Source organism: Bufo bufo, chromosome 2 (genome assembly GCF_905171765.1).
Source record: "Bufo bufo chromosome 2, aBufBuf1.1, whole genome shotgun sequence".
Classification (NCBI taxonomy): domain Eukaryota; kingdom Metazoa; phylum Chordata; class Amphibia; order Anura; family Bufonidae; genus Bufo; species Bufo bufo.
Window position 1 is genome coordinate 337,658,833 of NC_053390.1, and position 26,659 is coordinate 337,685,491.

Below are 26,659 nucleotides of genomic sequence, written 5' to 3' on the forward strand. Positions count from 1 at the left end.
CGAGTCACTTGAACAAATGGCCCGATGCATGCTCACTTGCTTGCGTAGTGAAAGACGATTTGTCACCATTCGGCAGGGGGATGACTTCTGGCTCTCCACCTTGTTAGACCCTCGCTACCGGTCCAGAATGGGTGCCTTTTTTACACCCACTGAGAGGGAAGACAAACTGAACTACTTCAGAGATATCCTATGTAGTCAGTTGGCCGCTGCCTATCTGCACCATCGTCCATCCTCTCGCTCGCGTTCCACTGTCATGGCTTCTGGGGAGGGGTGGGGTGGCAGGAGCAGTACCAGCTCCATCAGCAGCAGCCTGAGTCTACAGTCACTGATGAGAAGCTTTTTTCACCCGCATAGTGAAACTACTCACCAGCAGCAGCAGGTAGACCTGGAGCAGGATCTGAACAAGCAGGTGGTGGCATACTTGGACAGCACTATGCCAACCCACATAGAAGATCCGCTGGACTACTGGGCAGCCAAACTGGATTTGTGGCCGCAACTAGCAGAGTTTGCCCTGGAAAAGCTGTCCTGCCCGGCCAGTAGTGTGGCATCAGAGTGGGTGCTTAGTGCGGCGGGGGTCATCGTTACTACAAGGAGAACTCGTCTGTCCACCCAAAATGTGGAGAGACTGACCTTTGTCAAGATGAATCAGACAAGGATCAGCCAGGATTTCCAACCACCAATTCCTGATGCATCAGACTAGATCATCCATGGTGCCACACCAACACTTTGATAAAAGAAACCGGTTTCTTCTGGCTACCTGCATCAGCTACTACTTTGATGCTGCCACCTGCCCGATGCAACACATCTGATGCCAAGTGCTCCTTCTTTCACCCACCTTCATCAGCGTGTACTGGGATTGCCACCCACCACCCCACTCTGTCACCTTGCCACTCTGTGGTATTTTAATGCTGCTGCTGCCATCTCCACACTATGTCACCTTGCCACTATGTGGTATCCTGATGCTGCTGCTGCCATATCCACACTATGTCACCTTGCCACTCTGTGGTACCCTGCTGCTGCCGTTGCCATCTCCACACTATGTTACCTTGCCACTCTGTGGTCTACTGATGCTGCTGCTGCCATCTTCAAACTATGTTACCTTGCCACCCTGTGGTCTCCTGATGCTGCTGCCATCTCCACACTATGTCAACTTGCCACTCTGTGGTCTCCTGATGCTGCTGCCAACTCCACACTATGTCACCTTGCCACCGTTTGGTATCCTGATGCTGCTATTGCTACTGCCATCTCCACACTATGCCACTTTGTGGTATCCTGCTGCTGCCATCTCCACACTATGTCACCTTGCCACTCTGTGGTATACTTCTGATGCTGCTGCAGTTGCCACTTCCAGACTCTGTCATTGTGCCACTCTGTGGCCTCCTCCTGATGCTGCTGCTGCCGCCACCTCCACACTCTGTCTTTGGGCCACTCTGCGGTCTCCTCATGCTGCTGCCAACTCCAGACTCTGTCATTGTGCTACTCGGTGGCCTCCTCATGCTGCTGCCAACTCCACAATCTTTCGTCGTTGTGCCAGTCTGTGGCCTCTTGATGCTGCCTCCAGACTCTGTTATTGGGCCACTCTGTGGTCTCCTAATGCTTCTTCCACCTCACCACTATGTCATAGGTCCACTCTGTGGACTTCTCATGCTGTTCCCACCCTTCCCACTTCATGACTGGGCTACTATTTTGCATTTCGGCCTGGGTCCGAAAATGCACAAAGGGGTCCTCTTACCACATGTTGCTTTCATTTATAAACTGAGCAGATGGCAGATCTCTCTTCCCTGGTCTGCGCTGGTTCAACTCTGCATCATCCAGCTCTGCTGAGTGAGGGAGCGTCTACCAAGCGCAGGGACAGAGAGAAGTGCACACAGCCCAGGCACTGTTATCAGCTGCTGGGGAGGACCTGGCTTTAATCATTTACTTACAGTCCCTGGCTGTCAGAAATGTGACCTTGCACGCAGCCTGCTTCTGCCCTCCGTCTATCAACACATAGATGGACCCTGCCTAGCAACCCTATTTTAAGCACAGGTAAAAGTAGACAGTACAGGGAACAAAAATGTGGAATTAAGGGGTAATTGAATACACAGTGAAAAGTTGATATAGGGCCACCAAGGTGATATTAATCACCACAATCCAATACAAAAAAAAATATAAATACGACAGTTATACTTTAAGCAAACAATGACTCTGCGTCACGGTGCGAATCAGATCGATGATGTTAGATCCTGGTATAACTTGATCTTTGTAAATTAATTCACCCCTAGTGTTCCAGTACGGCTTGTTACCTGATCATCGCAGTTTGTTCAACAAAACTTCTGCATTTTTCCTATATCTTAAGGCTCATGCACACGAATGTGTGCTGCCCATTTCCGTGGGGTTCTGTTCCATACTTCCGTTCTTGCTCTATCTTTTTGCGGAACGGACGAATGCAGACCCATTCAAGTTGAATGGGTCTGGATTCATCTCTGGCGGCTGTACAAGAGTTGTCCCAATGCTCGGAACGGCCCACCTACAACCGTATGAATGAGCCCTTATATTAACATTGTCAAGTATCTCTTTAGCATCGTCTCCGCTAGAAGCGTCATTTGTCAGTCGTTGTTGATCGGGTTGCGGCTGCGTAATCAAAGTTAGAGTTGACATTTCTTTACTGGTCTGCTTGTTGAGCATCAAGTATCTCTGTAGCACTTAAGTGTATCTCTTAATTTTTTCATCATCTGAAAGGTCATTTATGTGCAGTATTTCGCTAATTTCGTCGTCTAAATGCTGCGTAGCGGTTTGGCGTATGTCTGGTGTTTCTACAGATGGTTTTTATTGCCGGTCCAGCTCGTGTTTGGAAACCAGGAACATTTTCTCTGCATACTCCATTATAAGCCACCGACTCTATTAGCTATCAAGCTAATGATTAAAGTTATTGCAAAGCCGAGCAGCGAACCTATAAAACCACTGCTCTGGTTCACAATGCGCTTCTTGTCTTTAATGGGGTGACTTTTATCGCTCAATTTCTTTATAGCCTTGCGCCATCTTTTCAGTATATTTTTTGTCGCCCTTAAATTTCCTTTAAGGATCTTGAGAGTGTTTTCATCAATAGCGGATATCAAATCATTGCTGGCACTGCGTAATAATGATTTTCAGACCGTCAGTTTTGTTTTTGACCAAGGCTTTTAAAAGATTCGAATTATGTTAGATCCTGTTTGACATCTTTACAGGCTCAGCGACGCTACCAAGAATGACCATCGAGATGTGAAATATCACATTTTAGAGCTTCTTTTTGCACTCGTAAGCCGCCGGAAGATCTGGCAGGAACAAACCAGTTCTTAGCCGTAGCTCCTCGGGCATATCAGATCTTAAATCTACTAGTAAATAGCCGTATGGCGCGTGTGTAGCATCTTCAAAAGCTTCTAAAAGAAATGTGTTTTACCGGGGTACATTTGCTGAGCCAACGTAATAACCTGTAATTTATCATGCGGGTTCTTAAAAAGGACCATGTATTTAGTGTTGAAATTTATGGTCCTGATTTTCTTACCCTGACAAAAAACATTTTGATCGAGATACATGATGCTCAAATTTCTGTGGTGCACGTATTTTGTGAAAGCGTTTTGTATTTCAAGATTTTCGCAAGCCGCCTCCATAAGATCATCAACAACCAAATTTACCTTGTCCTGCGGGAATAGTTCATCGTATGTAAAATTTTGCAGTATTCCCTCGATAAACCTGATATTTGTAAACAAGCGGGTTAGCTCGTTGTACAATTTCTGCCAACATGCGTAAAACCAAATGACATTACGAATTTGAGGGTCCCGGTAAAATACAAAAAAAAGGGTGTTGAAATTGCACGGCCATGTTTAATAGCCGAAAGGTAATGCTGTAAAGTACGTTGTCAGTTGTCTCTTTGTGTAGCAGCACTTTCGCGTTTTACGTAACGGTCTTGCCTCTTTGGCCCAACGCTTCCTATTTCTTAAAATTCCATTGTGCTCTAAACCAGTTCGGCTCGATTATTGCTATGCTCGGCTGAACACCGTGTGTGCTCGAGCCAGTGTATTTAAATGTAATTTAGCATCTATTTCTTAAAAGTTTCTGATGGGATTTGAACTCCTAACCCCTCGTACATTAGAGGGCTATAAAGCTGAATGCTAAACGGTGTCAGAAAAACCTCATAGTAGTTTCTGATGTAGTGAGTATTACTCACTACATCAGAAACTACTATGAGGTTTTTCTGACAGTTTAGTATTCAGCTTTATTGCTGAGTGGATACAGTTCTTACCTCTAATATACAAGGTTGGGAGTTTGAATCCTGGCAGAAACATTTCAGAAATAGAGATTAAATTTATATATCTTATATTTTTTTTTAGTAATTGTAAAAAATGTATGGCACAAAATAAATGTGTAATTATTACTAAAAAAAAAATGGCTAGATGTTAACTTGCACAGAAATAAAAAACAAGTCTTCTGTTGAATAGGAATGTTCACTATATCAGAAACCTCTATGAGGTTTTTCTGACACAGTTTAGCATTCAGCTTTATAGCTGAGTGGATAGGGTCCTTGTCTCTAATTTGCAATGTTGGGAGTTCAAAGACTAGCAGAAATGTTTTAGATAAAGCTATGTATGGAGTCAGAGCAGGGACTCCTAAGCCAAACTAGAGTCCTGACAACCTCCCCTCTTCAGAGAAGGGGGTGCCTGGAGTTCTCCCATTGACTTCCATTGTGTTCGGTAGAACACCCGAGCATCGAGAAGTGTTCTACAGGAGCACTTTGGTGCTCAATCAACACTACTCTATACCTATTGTTTTCTGCATCTTGGGATCGGGATGCATGAGTAATCCAACACAAGGTCTTTTAAGCTGTCAAAATTAACAAGTCGAGTGTTAGCGACATTGAGAGTTATACCCTTAACCTTTAATACGGTTTTACTGTTGTTGAGATTGTAGCCGTACGTCTTTGGAACCGCAGATACAAACTCAGTAATGTACGTGCCAGCGGGAATTTCACTAGTTAGTTCGCCGACAAAATCGCTCAATGGCGGATTCCAGTTGCCGTCGCTACTTATAAATATGGCGGAGTCTATGTCGTGCAATCTGTCTAGAAGTGTGTATAATTCGAGTCTGGCATAGGCGGTTGTAAAACAGGCTATAAAAATGTTTGTGTTTTTGTTGCGCGTGTAGCTCTCTTTTACATACTGCCAATTGACTACGGCTGAAAGATAGATATTTAGGATAGAACCTTAATGTAATTTTATTTTTAAAGATATTAGGACGTGTCCAGGGCATGTTTTGACAACTGTTTGCTATTGTCGCAGCTGCTCGTACATTACGGTGACTACGTCTCGTAACACATGTATAAACATTGCAGACTTCTACATTTGGTAGGTGTTTGTACAAATTGATGGACAGCTGGTGTCTTAGAAGATAGATACATGTTATCGACACCCGGGAAAGTTGGGTGCCTCAATTAGGTATTGTTAATATTTATAAATGCTACATATTTGTGTTAGATGCGGTGATCGAATATTAAATTTGGACGCCTTCGATTTTATTAAACATAATTTCGTAACGAAGCAAATTCCCCTAATGAAACAAAATTATTTCGATGCTCTTAAATACGTCTTAGGACATGTCCAAACATGCTTTCATCATACTCGGACATTCCCTGATGTGCTTCGCAAAATGTGGGGCTGTATTTCACAAAATGAATGCTGAATCGGCACCTTGGAAAGTTGGGTGCCGTGGATGGTCCTCCTAAATAGTGTCTTAGGACATCTGAATTACTGACGGTACGTCTTAGGACGTGCCCGAACATGTCTTCAACATGTTATCGGCACCAGGGAAAGTTGGGTGCCACAATTAGCTGTTGTTAATATTTATAAATAATACATATCTGTGTTAGATGCAGTGATTAAATATTTTGCTTAAATCACGGACGCCTTCAATTTTATTAAAGGGAATCTGTCACCTACATTTAGCATTTTAAGCTGTCACCATCGCTATGTTCACTAAAGTAGCTTATTTCCAGGACTCTTCTTTTTACTTGATTTCGTTTTGTCCTTTTGATATAAAAGCGCTTTTTATGATATGCTAATGAGGGTCCAAGGTGCCCAGAGGGGCATTTTTTTCCCTCTCCAGTGCCCAGTGACGCCCCCCTGCAGTGCCCAAGAACGCCTCCTGATCCTGAAATAACCTCCCACAGCCCGACAAATGGTTCCGCCCCCTCCCCACGTCATAGTCTACCTTCTAGAAATGCCCCATCCTCCTTCCTGTCGGCGGCCAGAAAACTCGCGCAGGCGCAGTACCGCCTGCGGCCTGCGCCTGCACGATCATCAACCTCCTCAGGGCAACAGCCTCAAAAGTCTCACTAGGCATGCGCCGAGCCCAGTGATGTAACCTGAGCGCTGTTGCCCTGAGGATCAGGAGGCGTTCTTGGGCACTGCAGGGGGGCGTCACTGGGCACCGGAGAGGGAAAAAAACGCCCCTCTGGGCACCTTGGACCCTCATTAGCATATCATAAAAAGCGCTTTTATATCAGAAGGACAAAACGAAATCAAGTAAAAAGAAGACTGCTGGAAATAAGGTACTTTAGTGAACATAGCGATGGTGACAGCTTAAAATGCTAAAAGCAGGTGACAGATTCCCTTTAAACACGATCGTATATAATTAAAGCAAATTTCTTACATCGCAGGTCCACTAACAAAATGACTGCGTCAGTTCACTTTCCAGGACCTGCGGTGACATCATCAAAGGTCCTTTAGTTTTAGAAAGATAGACGGCTCAATTAGACATTGTCAATATTAATACACTGCTCAAAAAAATAAAGGGAACACAAAAATAACACATCCTAGATCTGAGTTAATTAAATATTTTTCTGAAATACTTTGTTCTTTACATAGTTGAATGTGCTGACAACAAAATCACACAAAAATAAAAAAATGGAAATAATTTTTTTTTAACCCATGGAGGTCTGGATTTGGAGTCACACTCAAAATTAAAGTGGAAAAACACACTACAGGCTGATCCAACTTTGATGTAATGTCCTTAAAACAAGTCAAAATGAGGCTCAGTAGTGTGTGTGGCCTCCACGTGCCTGTATGACCTCCCTACAACGCCTGTGCATGCTCCTGATGAGGTGGCGGACGGTCTCCTGAGGGATCTCCTCCCAGACCTGGACTAAAGCATCTGTCAACTCCTGGACAGTCTGTGGTGCAATGTGACATTGGTGGATAGAGAGAGACATGATGTCCCAGATGTGCTCAATTGGATTCAGGTCTGGGGAACGGGCGGGCCAGTCTATAGCATCAATGCCTTTGTCTTGCAGGAACTGCTGACACACTCCAGCCACATGAGGTCTAGCATTGTCTTGCATTAGGAGGAACCCAGGGCCAACCGCACCAGCATATGGTCTCACAAGGGGTCTGAGGATCTCATCTCGGTACCTAATGGCAGTCAGGCTACCTCTGGTGAGCACATGGAGGGCTGTGCGGCCCTCCAAAGAAATGCCACCCCACACCATTACTGACCCAATGCCAAACCGGTCATGCTGGAGGATGTTGCAGGCAGCAGAACGTTCTCCACGGCGTCTCAAGACTCTGTCACGTCTGTCACATGTGCTCAGTGTGAACCTGCTTTCATCTGTGAAGAGCACAGGGCGCAGGGCGCCAGTGGCGAATTTGCCAATCTTGGTGTTCTCTGGCAAATGCCAAACGTCCTGCAAGCACAACCCCCACCTGTGGACGTCGGACCCTCATATCACCCTCATGGAGTCTTTTTCTGACCGTTTGAGCAGACACATGCACATTTGTGGCCTGCTGGAGGTCATTTTGCAGGGCTCTGGCAGTGCTCCTCCTGTTCCTCCTTGCACAAAGGCGGAGGTAGCGGTCCTGCTGCTGGGTTGTTGCCCTCCTACGGCCTCCGCCACGTCTCCTGATGTACTGGCCTGTCTCCTGGTAGCGCCTCCATGCTCTTGACACTACGCTGACAGACACAGCAAACCTTCTTGCCACAGCTCGCATTGATGTGCCATCCTGGATAAGCTGCACTACCTGAGCCACTTGTGTGGGTTGTAGACTCCGTCTCATGCTACCACTAGAGTGAAAGCATCGCCAGCATTCAAAAGTGACCAAAACATCAGCCAGGAAGCATAGGAACTGAGAAGTGGTCTGTGGTTACCACCTGCAGAACCACTCCTTTATTGGGGGTGTCTTGCTAATTGCCTATAATTTCCACCTGTTGTCTATCCCATTTGCACAACAGCATGTGAAATTGATTGTCACTCAGTGTTGCTTCCTAAGTGGACAGTTTGATTTCACAGAAGTGTGATTGACTTGGAGTTACATTGTGTTGTTTAAGTGTTCCCTTTATTTTTTTTGAGCAGTGTAATTGCTTAGTAAGAGGTTAATACAAGCTTAAAGGGAACCTGTCAGCAACTTTATGCTGACCTCACTGAGGGCAGCGTAAAATACTGATAGAAATGATTTCAGCAGTGTGTCACTCATGAGCTAAAAAGAAGTTGTTGCCAAGAACAAGCATCATAATCATTGCAGCACAGGCCTTGAACAGAGTCAAATATAATTGAGAAGAGTCATGGTTATTCATAATCTCCTGCTCTCCCCAACCATCTGCTGATGATTGGCAGTTCTCTTCTAGGGAGAAAACTAGGTAGAAGACTGTCAATCATCAGCAGGTGGGCAGGGAGAGCAGAAGTTTATGAATAACCAGGACTCTTCTCAGGTTGCCGTGACTCTATTCCAGGCCCAGTCTGCAATGATTGTGATGTTGGTTCTCGGCAACCACTTACTTTTAACTTTTAAAAGACAGACTGCTGAAATCAACTCACCTGTCTCTACTTTATGCTACCATTAGTATGGACAGCATAAAGTTGATGACAGGTTTCCTTTAAAGGGAACCTATCACCTGGATTTTGGGAATAGAGCTGAGGACATGGGCTGCTAGATCGCCGCTAGCACATCCGCAATATCCAGTCCCCATAGCTCTCTGTGCTTTTATTGTGTCAAAAAACCATTTGATAGATATGCAAACTAAACTTAGATGAGTCCTGTCCCTGAGATGAGTCTAGCGTGAAGGAGCCCAGCACCGCCCCCATCCTCCGAATCTCCTCCTTGCTCCCCGACGTCACAAAGCTAGAGCTCCGTAATCTTGTGATGCGCGAGCTAGCGCATGCACAGTGTCGACATAGTGTTCATTCCCTGTGCTGGCATCAGCCTCAGGGAACGAACTGCGGATGCGCTAACTCGCGCATCGCGAGATTATGGCGCTCTAGCTTTGTGACGTTGGGGAGCAAGGAGGAGATTCGGAGGATGTGGGGCGGTGCTGGGCTCCTTCACGCTAGACCAATCTCAGGGACAGGACTCATCTAAGTGTCACGGCCATGGCTATCTCCGTGACTCCTTACCGCATGCGGTTGCCTGCGGTTTTGTTTGTGTGTTCAACCACAGGTGAGGGTCGCTGTGTGTGGCCTCACTTGTGGTTGCCGCGGGCAACTAGTTGTCTTCTGTAATTGTCAGCAGAGCAGCCTGAGCGGTGCTAGGCAGCTTGCTGCTTTGGCATGCGGTCTCACCTGACTTCCTTTATGTTAGGTGTGTGTGTATGGTGTACACTGTGTTTTATGTATTGTGTGCACTTCCCTTTTAAGTGGTGTTTTTCCCTTCTCTGGTGCTGGAAGGGTTAACTCCCTTCCCAGTGTGTGTGTGAGTCACTGGGTGTGTCTGACTGTTGGGTGTGGCCTCTTAGGCCTATAAAGCCTCAGTGTTTGGCATGTCTCAGTGGGTTGCTTCAGCCATGTGTAGCTGGAGCAGCCTCCTGTGTTTATCATCTGCCAGTGGGGGCCACCCTTGTGGTCATAGGTTTATCTGTGAAGTATATGTTATGTTTGCATGATGTTCAGTTGATGTTTCCCCTTGTTTCCTGTTTAGTGCAACTATGGATTTCCTGGTTACCTCTGTGTTATGTGTGCTATGTCCCTTTGTGTTCTGTGGACATGAGTAGTGCATGCATGGGTTCCAGTCAGCGTGGCTGTGACAGGTACGTGTGGAACTTGTTTAGTTTGCCTGTCATATCTGTATGTTGTATGTGATTCCCCATTCCTCGCAGCTTGGCCAGTGAGACCCCTGTTCCTCAGTGTCCAGAAGGAACAGGCCGTCTTACCCTGACTCCTAGTTCAGGGACCGGTCGGAGGGTGAGTTAGGGATCCGAGGTTCCTGAGCATGGGCCCTCCTACCTTTAAGGTCGGCCCATGAGGCTAGGAGTTAGGGTCAGGTTAGGGATGTGTTAGGAGGTGACCTGCTCCCTATCCTGTTGTCCTGGCCGAGCCGCCTAACCTCTTCTGGCATCGCACGGCTGAGGATTTTCCCCATCCTCAGCCGTGACAGTATGACCACAAAGGCTCCTCACTTGGCTTTCCCTCGAAAGAGGGTAAAGCATGCATCGCCATATGCTTATGGGGTGCATGCGCGCTCTTCGGAGGGAGAGCGTTATGGGGGTTTCGTCGCTGACGGCGCGGTGAGTGGCTTTTTCCCCGCCACTTCCTTACCGTGTTCGTTTTGGCGTCCCCCTGATTTTATTGCACGGTGGTGTTTCTTTGGTATGCGGTATGCATACCTTCGAAAGAGGGTGCAGCATGCAGTGCCATCCTCTTTGTGGCCTGCATGCGCGTTCTCCGGAGGGAGAGCGTTTCGGGGGAATCACCGTTAACGGCACGGTTGGTGGCTTATTCCCCGCCACCTTACCTTCCATGTCCGTGTTGGTGATCCCTCGTCCCTCTCCATGTTCCCATCTCTGGTCGTTTGCTGGCAGCACTCCGTAAATGGTCCGGCTGCGTGCTGGTTTGGAGTGTCTGCTGGCAGTGACTGGAGTGGGGACGTGAGTGGAGAGTCCCTTCGTCCATTCTCAGTGGTTCCATTCCCGTGTCGCTGTGTCGGGCTGCAGGCCTCGCTGGACTGGCTGAGTGAGTGCTGGGAGAGGATGCAGCTGCCAGCGACTTCCTGGGAACCATGTCCTGAGAGTGGACGTTCCCTTCTCCTATCCCCTTGTGCGAGTCTCACCAGTTTCCTTCTTTTTTTTTTGTGGGGGGGCTTTGAGGGGTGGGAGTGTCACGGCCATGGCTATCTCCGTGACTCCTTACCGCATGCGGTTGCCTGCGGTTTTGTTTGTGTGTTCAACCACAGGTGAGGGTCGCTGTGTGTGGCCTCACTTGTGGTTGCCGCGGGCAACTAGTTGTCTTCTGTAATTGTCAGCAGAGCAGCCTGAGCGGTGCTAGGCAGCTTGCTGCTTTGGCATGCGGTCTCACCTGACTTCCTTTATGTTAGGTGTGTGTGTATGGTGTACACTGTGTTTTATGTATTGTGTGCACTTCCCTTTTAAGTGGTGTTTTTCCCTTCTCTGGTGCTGGAAGGGTTAACTCCCTTCCCAGTGTGTGTGTGTCACTGGGTGTGTCTGACTGTTGGGTGTGGCCTCTTAGGCCTATAAAGCCTCAGTGTTTGGCATGTCTCAGTGGGTTGCTTCAGCCATGTGTAGCTGGAGCAGCCTCCTGTGTTTATCATCTGCCAGTGGGGGCCACCCTTGTGGTCATAGGTTTATCTGTGAAGTATATGTTATGTTTGCATGATGTTCAGTTGATGTTTCCCCTTGTTTCCTGTTTAGTGCAACTATGGATTTCCTGGTTACCTCTGTGTTATGTGTGCTATGTCCCTTTGTGTTCTGTGGACATGAGTAGTGCATGCATGGGTTCCAGTCAGCGTGGCTGTGACAGGTACGTGTGGAACTTGTTTAGTTTGCCTGTCATATCTGTATGTTGTATGTGATTCCCCATTCCTCGCAGCTTGGCCAGTGAGACCCCTGTTCCTCAGTGTCCAGAAGGAACAGGCCGTCTTACCCTGACTCCTAGTTCAGGGACCGGTCGGAGGGTGAGTTAGGGATCCGAGGTTCCTGAGCATGGGCCCTCCTACCTTCAAGGTCGGCCCATGCAGCTAGGAGTCAGGTTAGGGATGTGTTAGGAGGTGACCTGCTCCCTATCCTGTTGTCCTGGCCGAGCCGCCTAACATCTTCTGGCATCGCACGGCTGAGGATTTTCCCCATCCTCAGCCGTGACACTAAGGTTAGTTTGCATATCTATCAAATGTTTTTTTTGACACAATAAAAGCACAGAGAGCTATGGGGACTGGATATTGCGGATGTGCAAGCGGCGATCTAGCAGCCCATGTCCTCAGCTCTATTCCCAAAATCCAGGTGACAGGTTCCCTTTAATATCATTTTATTTTTAAAGATATTAAAACTTAAATTACTGATGCATTATCCGATCTAACAGAATAAAAGGGGCTTTAAATGGGCAGTATGACATCATCAAAGGTCCTTTAGCTTTAGGAAGCTAGACGGATCAAATAGCCATTGTCAATATTTATAATGGCTTTTATAATGACTTAGTAAGAGGTTAATACAAGCTAATATCATTTTGATTTTAAAGATATTAAAACTTATTAAATTACTGACGCAATATCAGAGCTAACAGAATAAAAGAGGCGTTGAATGGGCGGTATTTAGGTGTGGTTTGGGGCGGTATTTAGGCTTGGTTTGGGAGGAACTGGGAGGTGTTGTGGGTGGAGTGGGCGGGGTTATGGGCATGGAAAGGGGCATGTCCACCTGCCACTTTTAGTCTGACTAATGCTATAGAGGTTATACTACTGATGTACTTTTATATATTAAAAATAAAGACACCCCAAAACTGGTTGTATCAGACTGCAAATTCACGCAAAAGCAAGGATGAATGGAAGTACTTTCATATATGAAATAAAGATACCCCAAAATTGGTTGTATCAGACTGCCAATTCACCCCAAACGCAAGGATGACTGGAAGTACTTTTATATATTTAAAATTAACACACCCCAAAACTATATCAGACAGCACTTTTAACCCAATAACAGATGCAATTACTGTTTAAAACAACCTAAAATCTATAGTAATAGATGACTTTTAGTAACCCCAATTAGTACAGCAAGGTGTAATAGAATAGCTCGTATTACCCAGGCTTTACACTCTCCTATTGGTACCTGATCTCGCCCTACAATGTAGATAATACCTCCCTATCCTTTCCCTACACTATGAATAATCTTTCCATAAACTGCTCAATTTTTTTTAATAAAGTATTTTCTAAACAAACACTGTCACTAGTACCTGCAGTGTCTCTTCCTGCACTAAGTTCACTGTAAAATGGTGGAGACCAGGCATGAGTGCTGCTGCACTTCTTCATGGGTCAGACAGGCCACTTTTAATGGGGAGTTTACTTTGACACTCTACATGTCATCTGACAGTTTATTTTCCTCAGTGAATACAGTGGAGAGTAGAGAAAATATATTTAATAGCTTCATATTCTCCTCATCACTTTCTACAACTCCTCCCTGATCATTCTGTAAGGGGCCAACACTTAAAAGGTTTAAACTTTTTACCATTTATATAATTGAAGAACATTTTACGGTTAGTTTTACTCTCTTTGGCGATTAATCTCTCAGTCTCCAGCTTGGCTGCTTTTATCTATCTTTTACGTATTTTTTTTTCCTAATAGTTTAATGCTTCCTTACTACCTTTCTATTTTAGTGATTTCAATGCTTTCTTTTTGCCATTCATTGCACCCTTTACATTTTTATTTATCCACATTGTTTTTTTTTCTTGTCCCTCAACCTTTTATTCCCATATGGTATGTACTTAAAATTCTATCCCATTGTGTGGCTGCATTTCTATTCCCGAGGACATTTTCCCATTTAGTGTGGCCAATGGCCTTTCTTAGGCTACTTTCACACCTGCGTTTAGGTCGGATCCGTCTGGTACAGTATGTGCCCAGACGGATCCGCACCTATAATGCAAACGCTTAGATCCGTCCAGAACGGATCCGTTTGCATTACCATGAACAAAAAAAAATATTTTTTTTTTTTTTTTTTTTTTCATGATAATGCAATCGGATCCGTTTTGACTTTACATTGAAAGTCAATGGGAGACGGACCCGTTTGAAAATTGAGCCATACTGTGTCAACTTCAAACGGATCCGTCCCCATTGACTTACATTGTAAGTCTGGACGGATCCGTTTGCCTCCGCACGGCCAGGCGGACACCTGAACGCTGCAAGCTGCGTTCAGGTGTCCGCCTGCTGAGCGGAGCGGAGGACAAACGGAGCCAGACTGATGCATTCTGAGCGGATCCGCATCCATTCAGAATGCATTAGGGCTGGACGGATCCGTTCGGGGCCGCTTGTGAGCCCCTTCAAACGGAACTCACAAGCGGAGCCCCGAACGCTAGTGTGAAAGTAGCCTTAGCTGGTCAAATTGAGCTTTTTTGAAGTTTGGTATTTTTTTGTGCCTGCCTGAAGAAACATTATTTTGAATGACAATTGTAAGGTTATTATTTTATGATCTCTACTTCCCAGGTGTCCCCCAACATGCACATCTGTTGCTCTGTCAGGTCTGAAGTCCCTTATAATAATGACCTCATTATGATTTGCTGCTTCATCTATTTGCCTTAGTAATAGATTTTCTGCAGGCTCTGGTATAGTAGGTGGCTTATAGCAAACCCTATCAGTATTTTATTATTGTTCTTGCCTCCATGTATTTCTACCCACAGTGACTCCACATGTTTATTTCCCTCACTTATATCCTTCCGTAGTGTGGACTTTACATAAAGGCAAACCCCTCCCCCTCACTGGTTTTTATGATCCTTTCTAAACAGACTGTAACCCTGTATGTTAACCGCCTAGTAATGGCGATTATCTAGCCATGTCTCATTTATTCCCACTATGTCATAGGCCTCCTCAAACAATACAACTTTCAGTTCACCAATTAGTCAGGCTTATGGCATTTGTATACTTACAACTAAGAGGTTTTCTGATATTTTTTACCCTACACCTTTCCTCATGAGCTGTTCTAGTCTTTCCATCCAATCCCAGTCCCATTACCTCGCCCCAGGTGACTATCTACAGTATCTTCCCCTCCTATAAGTTAATCACCATCCCCCCAGTTCCTAGTTTAAACACTCCTAAAACCTTCTAGCCATCTTCTCCCCCACAACAGCTACACCTTCACCATTAAGGTGCAGCCCATCCCTATGATATGAGCCTGTAGCCAACAGAGAAGTCAGCCCAGTTCTCCAGGAACCTAAACCCCACCTTTCTACACCAGCTCTTGAGCCACTTGTTAACCTCCCTTATCTTCCGCCACCTTGTTGGTGTGGCTTGTGGTACCAGTAGTATTTCAGAAAATACTGCCTTTGAGGTAATGCACAGAAATTGGGACATTGTTTTTTTTCTATACAACTGTAGATGCTAATAATTACTAAACATGTTCCACAACTTTCAACCAAGACTAACCTCTCTAAAACTATTCTTTTATCTGTGTATGGAAGTATTAATATTATGGTTCTTTACTTTAAGATTATTCTTACAGTTACCAAAGCTAGTACCTAGCTTGGATTTAAACTATTTTGCATTCCTAAGTGGTTAGTACAGCAACAGCACATGCGTACTGCACAATATACTGGACGCCTCTCAGGGGGCACTGGTGGTATAAAAGGTATAAAACCAGACACCTTTTGAGAAGACTATCCTGTCTCTTGTATCTACCATCTTGGATGTTGGTCAACAGCATAAAAGGAGGAGCCTCCCCAAGAATTTATTTCAGGTTGATTGTTTGTTTACTTATGATATATGTGATTTGTATATGTCTTTTCTGTATATGTCATTTATCACTGCTTAGTAAATATTTTATTCACGTGACCATTGTTTAAGCCAATTTATTCTCGTACCTTAGAATTAACTGTAAAGCATTATCAAATAAGACCCCTCCTAATTTTACTTCATCAGGACAGTGCTTTAAAGTTGGATAGGGCAGCCTGGCAGCATTGAATAGCAACCCTTTTCATATGACTTAATATATCCCTAATAAAGAAATTCATAGGTGTTAACTAAGGGCAAAAATTTGTTAAGAGAAAGCCTCACACAGTGGACAATGTCCTGAGATCATCTCACAGCACTTAATAACATTGGTAATAATCTGAATTTGTGTGTTACTGTGTGTCTGTTATACCAATGGTCTGTGGCCACTGCTACCTCGCCCTTCCTTTCAGGCAACCTACTGCCTGTTCCAAGTGGGCATTCCCTAGTATTTTTCTGCCACTCCACAGAGGCTGCGGCCTTCTTCTTCCTGCTGTGCCTTCCTCTGGCTGTAGGGTGCAAGTGCTCTCACTCTCTCTTGCTCTTAAATTGTTAATATGTGCACATTGTGATCAGTTCTAGCCTATGGCAGACCTCCCTATGGTATTTTAGGTAACTTTCCCTATGGGAGGATGCCTAAGAAATATGTTGTAGTACTCCAGTATCATGTTAACTTATTTGTCTGCCTGAGTACAAACTTCTGCCTAATCCCTGGATTTGACCCTTTGCTTCATGACCTGACCTCTGTCTGATCTCCATGCTGACCCTCAACTTCCTGTCCTGAGCCTCTGTCTGCACTGAACTTAGCCTAGGTTTGACTATGATTTTGCCTGAACCCTGTGTGTTTTGCACCATTGTCTCTTGACCTCTGTAGGTCAGCAGTCTACTGAATAAAGACTACACCAAAAGGTAGCGGCTTGCTGGTTGCCAGTCATGAGGAGTCCAGATACTTGTATATTGGTTAACGAGTGAAGACCAGTGGGCACTTAGATAACACCCTCTCGAGTAGCCCCAAGTCAAATTTGTTCATTACACAGAGCAGATCCATATCCACTTCATAACAGTGTCACAATATTGAGAACAGTTTCCAGCAATGTTGCAAGATTGCTGTAAGACAGTTCAAGGCTAGAGTTGAGCGAACACCTGGATGTTCGGGTTCGAGAAGTTCGGCCGAACTTCCCGGAAATGTTCGGGTTCGGGATCCGAACCCGAACCGAACTTCGTCCCGAACCCGAAACCCATTGAAGTCAATGGGGACCCGAACTTTTGGGCACTTAAAAGGCTGTAAAACAGCCCAGGAAAGAGCTAGAGGGCTGCAAAAGGCAGCAACATGTAGGTAAATCCCCTTCAAACAAATGTGGATAGGGAAATGAATTAAAATAAAAATTAAAAAAATAAAAATGACCCAATATCAATTGGACAGAGGTCCCATAGCAGAGAATCAGGCTTCACGTCAGCAGAGAATCAGTCTCTTCATGCCATAGCAAAGAATCTGGCTTCATGTCAGCAGAGAATCAGTCTCTTCATGCCATAGCAGAGAATCTGGCTTCATGTCACCCACCACTGGAAGAGGCCACTGTCACACATTTAGGCCCCGGCACCCAGACAGAGGAGAGCGGTCCCGTAACAGAGAATCTGGCCTTATGTCAGCGCAGAATCTGTCTTCATGTCATAGCAGAGAATCAGGCTTCATGTCACCCACCACTGGAACAGGCCACTGTCACACATTTAGGCCCAGGCACCCAGGCAGAGGAGAGAGGTCCCGTAACAGAGAATCTGGCCTTATGTCAGCACAGAATCTGTCTTCATGTCATAGCAGAGAATCAGGCTTCACGTCACCCACCACTGGAACAGGCCACTGTCACATATTTAGACCCAGGCAGAGGAGAGGGGTCCCGTAACAGAGAATCTGGCCTTATGTCAGCGCAGAATCTGTATTCATGTCATAGCAGAGAATCAGGCTTCACGTCACCCACCACTGGAACAGGCCACTGTCACACATTTAGACCCAGGCAGAGGAGAGAGGTCCCGTAACAGAGAATCTGGCCTTATGTCAGCGCAGAATCTGTCTTCATGTCATAGCAGAGAATCAGGCTTCACGTCACCCACCACTGGAACAGGCCACTGTCACATATTTAGGCCCAGGCACCCGAGAGAGGTCCCGTAACAGAGAATCTGGCCTTATGTCAGCGCAGAATCTGTCTTCATGTCATAGCTGAGAATCAGGCTTCACGTCACCCACCACTGGAACAGGCCACTGTCACACATTTAGGCCCAGGCACCCAGGCAGAGGAGAGAGGTCCCGTAACAGAGAATCTGGCCTTATGTCAGCGCAGAATCTGTCTTCATGTCATAGCAGAGAATCAGGCTTCACGTCACCCACCACTGGAACAGGCCACTGTCACACATTTAGGCCCAGGCACCCAGACAGAGGAGAGGTTCATTCAACTTTGGGTTGCCCCGCAATATAATGGTAAAATGAAATTAAAAATAGTATTGAATGAGGAAGTGCCCTGGAGTAGAATAATATATTGTTAAGGGGAGGTAGTTAATATCTAATCTGCACAAGGGATGGACAGGTCCTGTGGGATCCATGCCTGGTTCATTTTTATGAACGTCAGCTTGTCCACATTGGCTGTAGACAGGCGGCTGCGTTTGTCTGTAATGACGCCCCCTGCCGTGCTGAATACACGTTCAGACAAAACGCTGGCCGCCGGGCAGGCCAGCACCTCCAAGGCATAAAAGGCTAGCTCTGGCCACGTGGACAATTTGGAGACCCAGAAGTTGAATGGGGCCGAACCATCAGTCAGTACGTGGAGGGGTGTGCACAGGTACTGTTCCACCATGTTAGTTAAATGTTGCCTCCTGCTAACACGTTCCGTATCAGGTGGTGGTGCACTTAGCTGTGGCGTGGTGACAAAACTTTTCCACATCTCTGCCATGCTAACCCTGCCCTCAGAGGAGCTGGCCGTGACACAGCTGCGTTGGCGACCTCTTGCTCCTCCTCTGCCTTCGCCTTGGGCTTACACTGGTTCCCCTGTGACATTTGGGAATGCTCTCAGTAGCGCGTCTACCAACGTGCGCTTGTACTCGCGCATCTTCCTATCACGCTCCAGTGTAGGAAGTAAGGTGGGCACATTGTCTTTGTACCGGGGATCCAGCAGGGTGGCAACCCAGTAGTCCGCACACGTTAAAATGTGGGCAACTCTGCTGTCGTTGCGCAGGCACTGCAGCATGTAGTCGCTCATGTGTGCCAGGCTGCCCAGAGGTAAGGACAAGCTGTCCTCTGTGGGAGGCGTATCGTCATCGTCCTGAGTTTCCCCCCAGCCACGCACCAGTGATGGGACCGAGCTGCTTTGGGTGCCACCCCGCTGTGAACATGCTTCATCCTCATCCTCCTCCACCTCCTCCTCATCCTCGTCCTCCTCGTCCTCCAGTAGTGGGCCCTGTCTGGCCACATTTGTACCTGGCCTCTGGTGTTGCAAAAAACCTCCCTCTGAGTCACTTCGAAGAGACTGGCCTGAAAGTGCTAAAAATGACCCCTCTTCCTCCTCTTCCTCCTGGGCCACCTCCTCTTCCATCATCGCCCTAAGTGTTTTCTCAAGGAGACATAGAAGTGGTATTGTAACGCTGATAACGGCGTCATCGCCACTGGCCATGTTGGTGGAGTACTCGAAACAACGCAACAGGGCACACAGGTCTCGCATGGAGGCCCAGTCATTGGTGGTGAAGTGTGTCTGATCCGCAGTGCGACTGACCGTGCGTGCTGCAGCTGAAACTCCACTATGGCCTGCTGCTGCTCGCACAGTCTGTCCAGCATATGCAAGGTGGAGTTCCACCTGGTGGGAACGTCGCATATGAGGCGGTGAGCGGGAAGGCCGAAGTTACGCTGTAGCGCAGACAGGCGAGCAGCGGCAGGGTGTGAACGCCGGAAGCGCGAACAGACGGCCCGCACTTTATGCAGCAGCTCTGACATGTCAGGGTAGTTGCGAATGAACTTCTGCACCACCATTTTCAGCACATGCGCCAGGCAAGGGATGTGCGTCAAACCGGCTAGTCCCAGAGCTGCAACGAGATTTCGCCCATTATCGCACACCACCAGGCCGGGCTTGAGGCTCACCGGCAGCAACCACTCGTCGGTCTGTTGTTCTATACCCCGCCACAACTCCTGTGCGGTGTGGGGCCTGTCCCCCAAACATATGAGTTTCAGAATGGCCTGCTGACGTTTACCCTGTGCTGTGCTGAAGTTGGTGGTGAAGGTGTGTGGCTGACTGGATGAGCAGGTGGAAGAAGAGGAGGAGGAAACTGAGTAGGAGGAGGAGGAGACAGGAGGCAAAGAATGTTGCCCTGCGATCCTTGGCGGCGGAAGGACGTGCGCCAAACAGCTCTCCGCCTGGGGCCCAGCCGCCACTACATTTACCCAGTGTGCAGTTAGGGAGATATAGCGTCCCTGGCCGTGCTTACTGGTCCACGTATCTGTGGTTAGGTGGACCTTGCCACAGATGGCCTTGCGCAGTGCACACTTGATTTTATCGGACACTTGTTTGTGCAGGGAAGGCACAGCTCTCTTGGAGAAGTAGTGGCGGCTGGGAACAACATACTGTGGGACAGCAAGTGACATGAGCTGTTTGAAGCTGTGTGTGTCCACCAGCCTAAATGACAGCATTTCATAGGCCAGTAGTTTAGAAATGCCGGCATTCAGGGCCAGGGATCGAGGGTGGCTAGGTGGGAATTTACGCTTTCTCTCAAATGTTTGTGAGATGGAGAGCTGAACGCTGCCGTGTGACATGGTTGAGATGCTTGGTGACGCAGGTGGTGGTGTTGGTGGTACATCCCATGTTTGCTGGGCGGCAGGTGCCAACGTTCCTCCAGAGGCAGAGGAAGAGGCCGAGGCGGCGGCAGCAGCAGCAGAAGAGGCCGAGGCGGCGGCAGCAGCAGAGGAGGCAGCAGCAGAAGAGGTAGCAGGGGGAGCCTGAGTGACTTCCTTGTTTTTAAGGTGTTTACTCCACTGCAGTTCATGCTTTGCATGCAGGTGCCTGGTCATGCAGGTTGTGCTAAGGTTCAGAACGTTAATGCCTCGCTTCAGGCTCTGATGGCACAGCGTGCAAACCACTCGGGTCTTGTCGTCAGCACATTGTTTGAAGAAGTGCCATGCCAGGGAACTCCTTGAAGCTGCCTTTGGGGTGCTCGGTCCCAGATGGCGGCGGTCAGTAGCAGGCGGAGTCTCTTGGCGGCGGGTGTTCTGATTTTGCCCACTGCTCCCTCTTTTGCTACGCTGTTGGCTCGGTCTCACCACTGACTCTTCCTCCGAACTGTGAAAGTCAGTGGCACGACCTTCATTCCATGTGGGGTCTAGGACCTCATCGTCCCCTGCATCGTCTTCCACCCAGTCTTGATCCCTGACCTCCTGTTCAGTCTGCACACTGCAGAAAGACGCAGCAGTTGGCACCTGTGTTTCGTCATCATCAGAGACGTCCTGAGGTGGTATTCCCATGTCCTCATCATCAGGAAAAATAAGTGGTTGTGCGATAGTGCATTCTATCTCTTCCACCCCTGGGGAAGGGCTAGGTGAATCCCCTTTGGAAACCCTGGCAACAGAGTCTTCAAACAGCATAAGAGACTGCTGCATAACTTGAGGCTCAGACAGTTTCCCTGATATGCATGGGGGTGATGTGACAGACCGATGGGCTTGGTTTTCATGCGCCATCTGTGCGCTTTCTGCAGAAGACTGGGTGGGAGATAATGTGAACGTGCTGGATCCACTGTCGGCCACCCAATTGACTAATGCCTGTACCTGCTCAGGCCTTACTATCCTTAGAACGGCATTGGGCCCCACCAAATATCGCTGTAAATTCTGCTGGCTACTGGGACCTGAGGTAGTTGGTTCACTAGGACGTGTGGCTGTGGCAGAACGGCCACGTCCTCTCCCAGCACAAGAGGGTCCACTAACACCACCACGACCATGTCCACGTCCGCGTCCGCGTCCCTTATTAGATGTTTTCCTCATTGTTCCCGTTCACCACAATTTTGAGAATGGCAAATTTGGGAATAGTTTTTCAACCCAGAACAAAAAGTGTTCTTTTACGGTCACTACAAATAACTTGACCAGCTAAAACAGTACAGATTTGGTTGAATAGAAATGTGAGGCCTGTTTTTTTTTGCGCTGTGTGACAGGTATAGGTTTAATCACAGAATCAGACTTCTATCTGCACGGTAGCGCGTGTCTTAGGTTTTTCTGAATGACACTATCAGCACCTTCAATGTAAGATATCCTTTTTAGGATAGATTTCAAGTAGGCCTCAAATACCAGAAACTAGTTATTTTGAGAATGGCAAATTTGGGAATAGTTTTTCAACCCAGAAAAAAAAATGTGCTTTTACGGTCACTACAAATAACTTGACCAGCTAAAACAGTACAGATTTGGTTGAATAGAAATGTGAGGCCTGTTTTTTTTTGCGCTGTGTGACAGGTATAGGTTTAATCACAGAATCAGACTACTATCTGCACGGTAGCGTGTGTCTTAGGTTTTTCTGAATGACACTATCAGCACCTTCAATGTAAGATATCCTTTTTGGGATAGATTTCAAGTAGGCCTCAAATACCAGAAACTAGTTATTTTGAGAATGGCAAATTTGGGAATAGTTTTTCAACCCAGAAAAAAAAATGTGCTATTACGGTCACTACAAATAACTTGACCAGCTAAAACAGTACAGATTTGGTTGAATAGAAATGTCAGGTCTATTTTTTAGGCGCTGGGTGACAGGCTCAACTTGCCCCTGATGTAGTATATGGCCAAAAAATAACCACACTGTTGATGGTTAAATGCACTTCGGTGACACAGGCTCAGCCTGCAGCTGATGTAGGATATAGCACAAAATAACCACACTATTGATGGTTAAATACACTTGGTGATAGCTTGTGCTGGCGCACCACAAGTCACAAAATGGCCGCCGATCACCCCAGAAAAAAAGTGATCTAAAAACGCTCTGGGCAGCCTCAAAAAAGTGAGCAAGTCAATATTAGCACTTCAATGATCCACAGCTGCAGATCGATCACAGAATGAAGTCTTTTGGAGGAGTTAATCTGCCTAATCTCGCCCTAACATCGCAGCTGCAACCTCTCCCTATGCTTGAATCAGCAGAGTGACGCGCAGCGCAGCGTGACCCAATCTTATATAGAGGCTGGGTCACATGGTGCACTGGCCAATCACAGCCATGCCAATAGTAGGCAAGGCTGTGATGGCCTCTTGGGGCAAGTAGTATGACGCTTGTTGATTGGCTGCTTTGCAGCCTTTCAAAAAGCGCCAAGAAAGCGCCGAACACCGAACCCGAACCCGGACTTTTACAGTTCGGGTTCGCTCATCCCTATTCAAGGCTAAAATTGACATGATCCATAGTGTTGAGTGAACTCTAGAAAGATTTGATTCGGCTGCTTCACCGAATAAAAAAAAAAAATATTTGCTTTGTAATGAATTACTTCATCGCAAAATGCATTTCTTTGTAAGTAGCAGATGCATTGACAGGGAACAGTAATTGCATGCCCCTGTCATTGATCCTCTTATATGCCGCATTCAACACTGATTACGGCATCTGAGAATAATAGTGAGGTTGTAATGCTGCAGAACCCCAAGCAACCAGGAAAAGATTTGAACAAACGTGGATTTATTGAAAATACACCAGTAAAGTCCAAGCCAGAAATCATACAGAAATAACGTAGTCCAAATAATAACCTCTGTGGGAAAACATCAGAGAAAAGCCAGATCAGGCTAAAGTTCATACAGAAGAGTCCGTCAAGCCAGGTACCTAAGGAGGAGACGTTGAAATATCCAGAGTCCAATCCGAGGCCATACACGGTGCAACTGTAGAGCAGAGATGAGGTTTCCAGAGGCATTCGCTAGATGAGGACACAGAGTTCATGCATGGATCAAACTTAGTGAATATGAACCAGCATACTCCCAGGTTGTAGAGACAACAGTGAGCATTGATCAGCCAGGGAGATCACCTTTTAAACACCTGCTGGCCAATCACAGAGTGCTGCTTGTCAGAACCTCATAGGTCATGCGATCATCCTACTCATTAGCACCTGTGCAGCAAATCACTAATCAACTTTGAATTTGTGCACAGGTGCTTTACCTGCCAGTGCCGACGTAGCGCATAAGATGCATGCACACTCGGCCGCGCATTCCTTTGCAAATAATTGGATTCAAATGATCCACTGGACCCAGGAGGTCAATATTTATAATCCAGTAGTCGTGAGACTAATAGTTCCTGTTTCTGGTCAATTTAAAACATAACTTTTATTATTAATTAACATATATGACAAAACATTAAAAAAGAAAAGACTCTATTGAGAGATCTTTAAAAATATATATGAAGGGAAATAGTGTACACTGGGTAGATTCGTGACACTGTGTCACTGTGTCACTGTTTCATGATATCAATTGTGTCTTTTTGAGAATGATATCTATAACCTTAGATGATCACCCTTCCAAAGTTTGCCTGTGGCATGGAATCGTCACTTTGGATGACCCACTGGTGTTATCTCTCACCAGATTAAAGCTATCATTCAGCCTATATATTCATTGTGCTGCTTTCTCATTTGGTAACTACTACTTGGATAATCCAACTGAAGTGAAATGACAGCCTATTCGCTGTCAGCACAACTGAAATTATCGCTGCTACCCTAGTGATATAAGTCTGCGGCACACTGCTTCTGCAGGTAACAGGGCTACAGACACACTATCCCTAACATAATCTTAAAAGGTAATGCGACGCAGCTCCCCCGACATGTTTCACCGCACTCGGCGGCTTCTTCAGGGGAATGGAGCTACAGACAACACAAGTGTTTGCTGCAAGAAATACTTTATAGTCATAGGGCGGGTCGAAAATTCGTCTTACCCACTCAGGATCAAGACACTCGTGTTGTTTGCGTCACTTGGGCCAATCTCCGCTCCGTCTCTCCCTTATGACGTCATCAGATAAGGGTCAGATCCGGACGATCCTATGCGCATGCGCTGATACTTTGAAAAAGTCTTCTGATTTCCGAACTCAACTGAGCATGCGTCAGAACTTAGAAAATCGTCTTCTCTAATACACGATTTACACGGCGCATGCGTCACAGGTTTCACTATCGAAACCACTCTTTGCGCATGCGTCGGAACTTAGATCATTCGGAACAGAATTCCATTACAGGTATGCTTAATATTGGCCAGAGGAACATCCACTCTAATTAGCTAGGCACTAGGACACATCTGTACCATCTGCTAGATCAGGTACAGATCCTGAAGCCACAGTGGTTCTTCATACATTTAGATAGATATTCTAGGACCGATTTTCAGACATTAACATATCCTTAGAGATGTACCATATTTTTGGTCCAGTTTTCCAGTGCAACCTCACTTGGTGGAGCCTATATCAGATCTTTGATTGTTGACCTATATATCTTTGAATTGTCCTCTTAGCCAATATAGCTAACACTACCTGAAAATGGTGCATTACACTATTCCTGTATCATTAATGCATGGTTTTCAAGAACCTCTGGTTTTCAACACAACTATCATTGCGGTGATTGTGCCCTTGTCATTCTCAACTTCTATATCCTAATTCCATATGTCTATTGTTCATTATTATTTTTTATTATTTTATTATATTATATCTTGTTTGTAATTGAAGGAGAGCTAAATAGTTTTATTCATTAAAATAGATGTCATTTATGCAGTACTTAGGATTGATAGTATTTCTTCACCTATATAGTTATATAAATGCTGTGAAAGAGAAGCCTTCGTTGAGGCCATTAGGGCTCATTGTGTTCAGTCTGTCTATCCATCGTGCTTCACACTGCAGGAGCTTCCTATCTAGGTTTCCACCTCTTGGGCCTAAGTATAATTTCTCAATACCCCAAAAGCGTAAGACTGATGTTTTGTTCTCATGTACATATTTAATATGTCTTGCGATAGGGGTATCTTTGCCCGTCTCGATGGAGCTCAGGTGGCCCGAGATACGGCGTCTTAGCTCCTGTGTGGTCTTGCCAACGTATAACATAGGGCAGGGGCATGATGCTATATATATAACCCCCGTGGTCTTACATGTGATCAGATCTCTGATGTGATACTCCTTTCTGTCTCCGGGGTTGATAAAAATTTTTATACGGGGGATATATTTACAAAATGAACAATCTCCACATGGAGTTGAACCACTGTATTTAACTTTTACTGATGTATTCTCCGTTTCTCTTTCTCTCAGGTGGCTGCGAACCAATTGGTTTTTTAAATTGGGACCTCTACTATAGGTTGATGCTTGGATTTGGGGTAAGTACTGATTTTAAATCTCTGTCTGTCTGGATAATGTGCCAATATTTACCCAGAATGCGACAGATTTCTTTGTTGTAGCCATCAAAAGTGCCGATGCATCTGATGGTCTCATTCTTTTTGATAGGGGTAGATTTAAGTAATTCCCCTCTATCAGTGGTCTTGACCCTATTGAAAGCTCTTTTAATGGGGGCCATAGGGTATTCCCTCTTTTTAAATCTCTCTCGTAGTTGTCCACTTTCCCTCATGAAGGAGGCTTCATCTGAACAATTTCGCCGAGCCCTCAGGTATTGGCCTGTGGGTATTCCCCTCTTCAGAGGTTTCGGATGCCAACTAGACCAATGCAAATAGCTATTAGTAGAGGTTGGTTTTCTATGTATCTCGGTGTTCAGATGTCCTTCTTCAGTGATTTGGATTTTTAAATCTAGGAACACGATTTCCCTTTCCTGAAACTCATACGTAAACTTCATTCCTATGCAATTATCATTTAATGCTTGGGTGAATTCATGAAATAGTGCTTTGTCTCCATCCCAAAGGATGAGTATGTCGTCAATATACCTGCCCCAAAATAAAATGTGGCAGGTATATGACGACATCCCATCTGTGAAAACAAAACTATCCTCCCACCACCCTAAAAACAAGTTTGCAAATCACCCCTCGG